We start from the raw sequence: 10,826 nt of genomic DNA, 5'->3' as shown, positions 1-10,826 counted from the left end.
AGTCTGTGGCAGTGGAGGCCCCGCCAGGTGTTGGAGGAACGTTGCGGTGGTGCACACTGCGAAAGTGCGACCTGAGGGCGTTCTCTGAAGGGAGCTGGGGACGAGAGGTGACAGACCAGGTGACTGCCAGCACTACCCGCATTGGGCTGGTGGTGGTTGTGGTTCCCCAGGGTGAGTAGGGCTCCTGCGGTGTGTGCACCCCACCTGCTGTGTGGCAGTGCCAGAGACTAATTGCTGGACTGAATGTGGGAACGCCCGCGCCGAGGATGGCAATGGCTTGTTGGGGGAGCTGTGCAACGCCAGCGTGCTGGACTGTGCTTGAGATTACCACGATGTTTTGCGCTGGGGATTCTGGGAGAACTGAATGATCATCTCAAAACCAATGTTTCCCAAAAGGCTTGTCCCAAGGAGAACAGTATTACCTTAAACACACATGAGGAAACTGAACAGTCCAATCAGTAGACTAGGATAAGATAGCCAACTATGCTACTTTGTTTACAATATTTCCAGGCTTCAACCAGACAGCTGAATGTGGTAGAGTTGTAATAGAAATAGTAGGCCTAGCCTATAGGCTAATCTGCATAAAGTGTGCTGTCGTAAATATCAGACATTCAGTATTCTCTCTTTTTATATCAAGATATAAAATAATACAGATACATTACATTGTAATCCTCTGGTCTTCTAAGGTAGGCTATTGAAATGTCTAGCCCCCCCCCCCATCCAAAAAAAGAAAAATTGAGGTTCGTATCAAACTGTGGGTCAAAAATCGTCATACGAATCGAATTGTTTGGTTGGTGTATCGTTACAGCCCTACTGTATATCGCTACAGCCCTATCCTCCAAAAATCTGTCCAATAAATTGTACCAAAAAACTCAGCAAAATCAGCTTAATGAGAGTAAAATGTGACCAAACCAAGTTTAAATAGTGATTTTGAATCTTGAAAATGTCAGAAATGGACTCAGCATCTCCAGTAACCCCTAAAAACATACTAACATTGTCCATTTTGGCCAAGCAGCTTCTTCTTCTTCTTCTTTTTTTCTTTGGCGGTTGGCAAACAGCTTTTAGGTGCATTACCGCCACCTTCTGAATAACCTTCTGAGTGTGGGTCTGAATACTACATCCCTCTAAATTCTATGGAATAAACCTGTTGTTTTCAAATATTGAAAAACACATCTAAAACATTGTTCCCTAGAATTTCTTTGCAGTATATCTGTTATGTCCAGACTTATTTTTTCTTGTGCTAGCTGCTCTATAAGTGTCTGTCATTCCTGTTGGAATTTAGGACACTGTACTATTACATGTTCTACGGTTTCTTGAATGCCACACTCACAGTAACCATCAGCATGCTTTCTCATTAGAACTAGAGTGCTGTTCAACCCTGTATGCCCATACCTCATTCTTGACACAATATCCTCCTCCTGTTTGTTTCTGCTGGTACTCCTACTCCATCCTACATTCTTTTGAATTGAATACAAATGCCTGCCTGTAACTTCATTATCCCATAAATATTGCCATATTTCCTTATTCTTAGCTTTAATCATGTTTTTAATTTCAGCTTTGCTATATTGTACCTGAATACCTATACTGTCTTGTTTTGTTGCCTGTTTAGCATACTTGTCTGCCACTTCATTCCCCACTACTCCTACATGGGCTGGAACCCACCCCAGAAGGATGCTGACTCCTGAATTAGTTAACCTATTTACCAAATGCACTATCTCATATATAATATCCTGCCTGGATTCAGAATGTACATTCCTTATACTTAATAAAGCTGAACTTGAGTCAGACCATATTGCTACACTTTTAGATCTATACTCCTCCACCCATAATAACGCCAACCATATTGCAATTAATTCAGCTGTATATACAGCAAGATCATCACTAATTCTCTTAGCCTTTACCAACTGTAATTCAGGAATTGCATATGCAACTCCTACTCTCTTGTTTATTTTTGATGCATCTGTGTACACATGGATATTATTTCCATACTTTTCTCTGACATACATTTCAAATGCACAATTATCAATAGCAACTCCCCTCCCCCTTCCTTCCAGTAATGCTAATCTACTGCTACTTCTTTAACATCCATGGAGGAGCACTTGAGTTTGCTGCTGCTGGACTTACACTTAGTGCAGTAATTTCCATTTCTCTTGCAACATTTCCTATTGTCCACCCAAAACACGAGCTTTGTTTTCCTTCCTTCTCTTGGCAGGGCATTAGAACCCTCTGACAAGGATGGTCATCTTTGTGGCCCTTCAGGTTTGCCCAGTAAACAAGGGCCAACTGCCACTGGGTGAAAAGGCTCTGAATCAGGGGATATACTGACCGGATATTTTTTATGACATGCAGCATATCAGGAGCATCTTTGATCATATCCTGAGTTTTTAAGAATCAGTGAAAATATTGATTTATTTTGACTCCTGATATGCCAATGAGATATCAGGGGTATGCATACCAAAATCACAAGTCACACACACCATTTCTGTATATCTTTGGGTAGGTCTCCATCCTTGGATAGGCTTAGGCTATCATATTAGATAGCCTAGGCCCAAGATCTGCCTAATTAAGTCACGATGCCCTACTTCAAACCATAAAACATCATAAAAACACCATAAAACATCACTGATAAGCTATTTGCCGTTTGATTTCTATCTAATTTCGGGACATTCAAAAATAGACTATTTACAGTGTAAAGACTACCTTTTTCAGGTCAAGGCTAGCCTACTTACCTTATTATTTTGGTTATGGTTCAATTTCAATGATATCTTTGCGATTTTATAGTTGCTATAGTCTGTAGGTCTTGCCTACTTTTATGTATAATATGCATGAGATCTGTTGGAGGAATAAAGTCCACATTTTAAATTATCTGCTTTCCCCTTGTCCCCAATGCTGTGTGCCAAAACGAATTCGGTTCAGCTGGAGTTGCCACATAACAACAATACAAAGTTAAATTTAACAGTAGCCTAAACAATTTGAAGTAGGCCTACATTAAGAAGAATAGCAATAATAAACAACAATTCAATCAATAGCCTATAATTAAAATAAATACATACTATATGCTACAAACCATAACACATAAGAAAGGCTTATTAAACTTGTTAAAGTTGAGCATCTATAATTTCATACTATTTTAACATTACAAGCTTCCTTGTGGGCCAACGTAACAATGGATCAATCATGTTGTAACTTGTCTATAAAACGTGGGTGACTGATAAACCAATGTTGATTTAATTAAGGAACAAGGCTTCAAATGAAATTGACGTCAAACTATATGAGAACCAATAATGTTAATAATCAGAATAGTAGTAATAGCCCACTTGGCTACTATGTTTTGACACTTCTACAAAATCAGTTTGGTAGTCATTTTAATGTAACTATACAGGCCTAATAATTTCCACGATTTCTTATGCTTTGCCTCTCGATAAGCACATGCGCACAGACAGCATACCCATCCCCCACCCCTGACTGACTTTTCAATGAACTCCTTCTTGACACTGGTGGTGACTTCAACCGTCACTTTTCTGTCATGCATCTGACTGCAAGCTGTACAAACTCTGCCGTCATCATATCCAAGGTAAGAACTACAGTACTTTTGTATGCCAATTGAAAACTGGAATTAATTAGGAAAATACTGTTTTTAGCATTAATGTTAACCAAAACCGTTTGTTAACCGTCATGTTAGAATCAGCTAACGTTAACGTTTGCTAGCTTGCGAGCTAACATCGCTAACGTTAGCTGCTAGCTGTTAATGTCAACTTTTCCAATAACTAACTTTACCATTGTGTGGAATATCTGGAATGGTAGTAATATCATATTCAACAATAAGTCTGTCTGAGATTTCGTTATGGATGTAAAGTTTTAGTTTGAATGAAATGGCCAAGGCTATCAGGCACGAGTAGGTTAGCTAACCTAGTGCTAGCTATAACTTCTAGAAGATACATTTATAGTGGCTGCTAATGACTATGCAGGCTAACGTGAACAGGGGGTTGACGTACCTCAATATGATGCCGACAAGTGAAGGGATCTTTAGTTTGTGAAGGGTAACGTATAGTGTTATATTAAGTCATCCTTACACCAGAAGACTTGACCAGGTTTGGGTAAGATTATTGAAAGATTGTAGTCTTTTGAGTAAAGCTTGAAAGCCAAATCTTGTCAAAGGTTTCTGATGTATGGGTAGCATTAGGCAAAATGTTCTTCATTTCATAGCCCTTATTTGGTTGTACCTGACTTGTGCCAAGGCATGTGTTTATTTAAGATGCATGTGAGGGCATTAGTGCTTCAGTGATAGTCTTTTCAATGCTATGTGTAAGCTTATTTTGCAAATTATTAATCTTAATTTCCCTCTGTTCTCTGTTTGCAGGCAGTGAGTTGTGAGGACTGCTTCCCTGAGAACACTGAGTGCATTCTGAAATATTCCAAATGTGTGCCACTTCCATACAAAAGAAGTTTCAATCCCGCAAGAGAGTTCACTCACCAGGTAGAGACAGACAGACAGACACACACACGTAGAATAGCAAATAACATTATAATTTGTGTGCATGTATTTGTGTCTGTTGCTGTGTTTAGTTTATCCCCTTTTTTCATGTGTCTGTTTGTTGTTATGACTGTAGTGGGCTCCATCAACAGACCAGGGCAAAGTCGGTCTGTCCTGCTACTACATGCTACTTGACTATGTCTGGAAGCCATGGCTGCTGCCCTCAACATGCTGTAAGTGGTTGTGTGTTTTGAATGAGGGCTATGTCACTGTGCACACTCTAATTTGTTTGACAAATGTGCAATGTAATGCATTAATACAGGAACTAATCATCATTATTGTCGTTTTTAATAATAGTCTTGAATTTTGAAGTTTAGCCATGTTTACCATTATGTTGGTGGTAATGTAAATAATGTGTTGAATATGCCAAACTGAGCATAATCATAATTTAGTTAAATCTTATTTTCTATTTACAGAAACTGAAACCCTCACAAATAAACTGATATCAATAATTAACATTGATGGTGATGGTGGCAAGGGTGCCTTCATAAGGTAATTATCATTTTTGTTTGAACACCTGATTGACTTACCAACTTATTTTTTAATGTTTGATTTTTATCTTAATCAACAATAACATAATGTATAGCAATTGCTGTTTTATTTTTTTAGGTGCCATCCAGCAAGTCCCAGCCCGGAGCCAGAGGCTGGCACTGCACGTCGGATGGGGGAGGATCTATGTTAGGCATCAGAAAGGTGGTTTAACCCGTTTACTGCCAACGGTGCATATATGCGCCCACAATGAGTGTGTTCTAGAATGCCAAGGGTGCATATGTGCGCCCAAGGAGCATCATCATTGCCGCTAACATGTAGCCAATTAAAACATCGCACTGTGCGGTTGCTATGTTGATATGATAGTAAACATGTTCTAGACAGATCAATGATTGGTTAATATTTCACAAATATGCTAATTACGCCATTCACAAACTTCAAAAACAAATTAGCATCAGCTAAATATCAAGCTATCTAGCTAGCACACAGAGAGTTTGCGATTGCGGTACCGTGAATTTACGACCATGGAGGAGAGTTTTAATTTCAACTGGGACAGTGACAGCCGATGAGGAGTTTTTCGGATTTGGAGAGGAGGACTTGGAGGGGGTCCTGTGTGGTCCAGGGGAGGACGAGGAGGAGGGAGTCAAGAAGGAGGAGCGGCCGGCAACTTCACCCGAGGCCGGCGACTTCACTGGCTGTGGTGAGGGAGACGCCTGCAAGGAGTGGCTAGATGTGACAGGCAAGACGGTGGCCACTGAGGGGAGAGGAAGCGATCTAATGGGAGGATCCCTTTGTACACACCAACCCACCTAATCCTGGTCCGCAGAGAGTTTGGGATTGTAGTGATCCATACCTTTTTTTAAAGCCTTTTTAGCGATTGTGTCATTGATCTCATGGTGGCTGAGACAAACCGCTATGCTGAGGCGTTAGCTTCCACCGAAAGAAGCGAAGTCTCTCGCTTACGTGACTATAAACCCACTGATCGCTCTGAGATGGAGGCGTTTTTTTTGGCCATTCAGATCAGCATGGGTCTGACTAGAAAAGCCTCAAATCGCTGATTACTGGAGCACCCAAAGTTCACTGGGCTTGACACCAAATTTAAGCCGGTGTAATGACACGCAACCGCCAGCTCTTGTCCTCCTGCATCCACTTCAATGACAACTCTCTGAGGTTGGAGAGAGGTCAGCCGGGTTATGATCCACTTTTTAAAATCCGCCCACTTATGGATCTAGTCCTGAAGAGTTTTCAGAGCGAGTACTACCCCCACGAACACCTCTCCATTGATGAATCCATGGTTTCATTTCGTGGAAGGGTGTTTTTTCGTCAGTACGTGCCAAATAAAAGACACCGGTTTGGTCTGAAGAATTTTGTCCTATCAGACGCCGACAAGTAATTACATCGCACCTGTGGCACGATATACACTGGAGGGGCCTTCAACTACGATCGCTGTCTGGGTATGGCCATAGTTCAGTTGTTGGCTTGCTAAGGGAAGCCAAGCTTTTGGGGAAGGGACACAGTCTCTATACTGACAGCTACTACACCTCACCCGCTCTTTTCCAAGAGCTCCACCGCAAAACACCGGGCGCGTGTGGAACTGTTCGTGTGAACAGGAAAGGCATGCCCCTCAACTCCATGGTCTGAAACTGCGGCCTTCAGATCCCCTGTGTTTTTGAAAACGCCCACTTTTAACTGGCGTCTTTTTCGGATGCTGGCACAGTCACCGCCCTTCCACAGTGCACGGCGACAATCTGCGTATCACCAAACGAGTCTCGTGAAGCAAAGGGGCCTGATGGCTACAGAACTTTGCGCAAAGCCAAAGAGCGTGGAGGACTACAACCGCTTCATGGGAGGGGTAGATCGCTGGAGACCAGCTATGCTCCTATTACAGCTACCAACACCGTGCAATGAAGTGGTACCATCGGTTGTTCCATCATATCCGAGGTCGCACTTGTGAATGCCTACATCTTGCACAAAAGAAAGTGGCAATACAATGCAGTCGGCTGGATTCCGCGAGCTTGTGGTGAAGGGGCTACTGAGACGGAGGCAAATTGAGCTCACTCCTCCTCCCAGGCCAATCAGCACACCGTTAGTGCCCGTGCGTCTCACTGGTCGACACTTTCTCGACAACACGAAAATCGCGTCCGACTGCAAAAGTCTGTTCCATCGAAGCGCAGTCCAGATGACGACATAGAGGAGGAAGCAGACACCTTTCTTCTGCAAGACCTGTCCAGACCACCCTGCACTGTGCCCCACTGACTGCTTTGAGATGTACCATACAAAGCTTGTGTACAAACACTGGTGAGATGTTGTTTGCTTATTATAGTAGGCTATCTAGTATGCGTATCTGCTAGTATCTGGTAAATTACATTAATTTTAAAATGCACATGTTGATATGCATTTTCCTTGTTTCATACAATGTAATAATTACTACTATTGATTATATAAAAGTTATTTATGCACGTTAAATTACACTGCTAATAACTATAAATGTAGACATTTGCCAAAATGTTCCATTTTGTTTGAATTTTCTTCTCTAAATATAGTTTTTTTTCCCTTTTTTTTTCAGAATCTTCCATCTCAGGCATCCACCACTACCAGCCTAGGTTGTCTAGGAGCACTTTCAATCAGTTAAATCAGCCTTCTTTCAATCAGTTCAAAGGATCAGTTCTTTCAATCAGTTCAAATGATCAGTTCTTTCAATCAGTTCAAATGATCAGTTCTTTCAATCAGTTCAAATGATTAGTTCTTCCAATCAGTTACTGTTCATTTTTAGAAATCTATACAAAACTTGAACTGATATTTACTGTTAGTTTGTTCAAATCTCTACCAGTGTGGAGGTTTTACTGTTCATTTTTAGAAATCTATACAAAACTTGAACTGATATTGTTTGTTCAAATCTCTACCAGTGCAGAGGTTTTACTGTTCATTTTTAGAAATCTATACAAAACTTGAACTGATATTGTTTATTTGTTCAAATCTCTACCAGTGTAGAGGTTTTACTGTTCATTTTCAGAAATTCATACAAAACTTGAACTGATATTTATTGTTTGTTCAAATCTCTACCAGTGTAGAGGTTTTACTGTTCATTTTTAGAAATCTATACAAAACTTGAACTGGCTATAGTAGCTGGCTAGCAAGTAGCTGGCTAGTAGTACACTAGTTTCCAAAAGATGTTCAGAGTTCTTTTTTGTTCACTTCAACAGTTATTACATGTAGCTGTATACTCAAATGAAACATGGATCTAATCCAATGTGTTTTCAAAGGCAAAATAGGAAATGAATCACAGAGAACATGAGTATTGTGGCCACATATAGGTTGCTCCCCGGGCACAACACTGGTCTCTGCTGTTAGTGTGCTCACAAGAACTTAACCTATGTCAGTCCTTTACTGTTTGCAGATGTTAAAAAACCCCCAGCAGGTGGACATTTTTTCTTTTATGATCTGCAAATTGTCATGTGCAAAGTATCTTGGTTTGTCACCAATACAATAGTATATATACTCTTTTGATCCCGTGAGGGAAATTTGGTCTCTGCATTTATCCCAATCCGTGAATTAGTGAAACACACTCAGCACACAGTGAACATACAGTGAGGTGAAGCACATACCTTGCTCAAGGGCACTTCAGCCGTTCCTACTGGTCGGGATTCGAATGGGCAACCCTCCGGTTAGTTCAAAGCGCTAACCAGTAGGCCACGGCTGCCCCTCAATTACCAAAAAGAACTTATTATTTATATTTATTGTTCAATTTTACTACAGGGGTGTTTATGTTTAGTCATTCTAAACCTTTCTGGACCTGAATTTAATTGCAAAGGAACAGCATAAATAATGACATGCATGGTACTACATGATTAACATGTCACTGTTTGTTAGACTACCTGATTTATCTGAATTGAAACCGCCTACCGTTTGTCACGTTGTATGTTATAAGTTTGCTACTCAATCATTTTGTAATGATGTAATGAGATGTGTGAATATTTAGAGTATGTAATAATATATTATTAATTGATTAAATTACATATCTTCCTATGAATAGTATCTATTGTGTGTGTTTTTGAGGTGATAATTCATTAGTACATATTACAAATTGTATTGTGCAACTGCTGTTTGTAATGACCACAATGACATACACAATGTTTTTGGAGCCCTAAATAGAGGCAGTGGTGTAACATCCTTTGTTATTTGACTGTAGCTATCAAAAAGTAGTGTAAAACCAGAAAACAGATACTTTATACACAGTTTGACAATATCCAGCAGATTTTTGGGGGATTTAGAATGTTGTTCTGGCAGTGAGGGGGTGCAGTATTCTAGAATTCTGTGGCAGTTAAAGAGTTAAGCAAGAAGGAAAGAGCTTCTGCAGACAGTGTTGCAATTAGGTATGATACTTTTGGAAATTGATCTTAATGCCTTAATTAAAAAAAAATAGGAAAAATCCAACCTTTAAGGACAGCAATTTTCTTTGTGAATGAATAATGTATTGTAAATAAATAAGTGTTCCTTAAAGGTTGGATTTTCTCATTTTTTTTTATTAAGGCATTAAGATCAGATGGTTTTAAAATGTATGTGTATGCTAAGGTTATGTAAACTTATGAGCACAACTGTAATCCATTACTTCTAACTATTGCACCTGACGTCTAGGCTGCTATTGTGGGTTTGCTTTTATTTGTCACACAAGCTGAGTTAATTATATTCACGGACAGGGTCAATTGTAACATATACTTTCTTTCTCTTTTTACAGACACCTGACTTTTACTGCCAAAGGGACCATCAGAGCACCTCTCCTACCATCTATACCAGAAGAGTAACGGACAAAAAATGTTTTAAAGGACGTTGCCTTGAGACCATGGACTGTTTAAATCACTGTGGTCAAGCAGAAGTCTCTGTTCTCACTCGAGGCAGGTCATTGAGAGGGGCGAGTGTCACCGCGTAAGCCCCCTACTGCAGGCTGAGAAAGCCATGTTGATTTGAATATTGACTGATAAATACAATAAAGGCCATGTAACAAATTTTTTGCCTGTCGTACAGTATATGAATTTTCATGGTAAAGTAAAATAAGTCATTGGGATTTAGCAGGTGTAAGTAAATAATGTAATTAAGTATATGTAAAATTAATGTGAAATATTATTTAAGTTAAAGATGCAAAATAAGCTCAGTGATGGTTATGTACTATCTCACATTTAAAACCATTACATAAATCACCATATATAAATCACATGATTAATTTTAAAAATAAAGGCATAAAGCCTATCGAAAAGCAAATAAAGGCATACACATAAATGCCTGCAAAATTAGCTGTGTCTGGCAGTATATGGGCTGTATATGCGTAGTCCCATGTTTGACATATCAGGGGGTATATGGGAACAAGAACAAGAGGTGTCCGGGGTCATATAAGTGGCTAATACTTGAAACATGGATCATATCAGGTGAGAATATGAAGTCTGGATATCTTGCATGTCGTCGCAGTCCCATTCAGGACTTTTGATATGCTCCTGATATGGCAATTGGCACTAGAATATCAGGAGCATATCAACCAATATATTTCCTGATATTACACATATCAGGAAATATATCACTATGAATATTCCCTGATTCAGAGCCTTTTCACCCAGTGTGCTCTCTTCTTAGCTTAAGAGGCATCTCTCCCATCTCTACCTGGATAGCAGCCACAGGAGTAGTTTTATATGCCCCACTACATAATCTCAAAGCTTGATATTGTATTGCATCCAGTTTACTTAACTGAGTTGCAGAAGCAGACCCATATATAAAACATCCATAATCCAACACTGACCTCATTAGTCCTATATAA

General features: G+C 39.9%; 1 protein-coding gene and 1 long non-coding RNA gene across 2 annotated transcripts in view; one reads left to right on the top strand and one right to left on the bottom strand.

Moving 5' to 3' along the window:
* LOC125292218 (serine/threonine-protein kinase Nek5-like) overlaps positions 1-10,826 on the bottom strand; it is a gene marked incomplete at its 3' end in the record, with an annotated part of 56,419 nt that overhangs the window by 40,566 nt on the left and 5,027 nt on the right. The window lies entirely within an intron of this gene.
* On the top strand, positions 3,488-9,795 carry LOC125292659. The gene is made up of 6 exons (XR_007193248.1): positions 3,488-3,574; positions 4,361-4,477; positions 4,611-4,707; positions 4,951-5,026; positions 5,144-5,227; positions 9,759-9,795. It is a non-coding gene; the product is annotated as an uncharacterized LOC125292659 (long non-coding RNA).

This window comes from Alosa alosa, chromosome 3 (assembly GCF_017589495.1).
Source record: "Alosa alosa isolate M-15738 ecotype Scorff River chromosome 3, AALO_Geno_1.1, whole genome shotgun sequence".
Taxonomy (NCBI): domain Eukaryota; kingdom Metazoa; phylum Chordata; class Actinopteri; order Clupeiformes; family Clupeidae; genus Alosa; species Alosa alosa.
The sequence above is the reverse complement of the archived record's forward strand: the minus strand, read 5'-3'. Positions and strand labels throughout refer to the sequence as shown.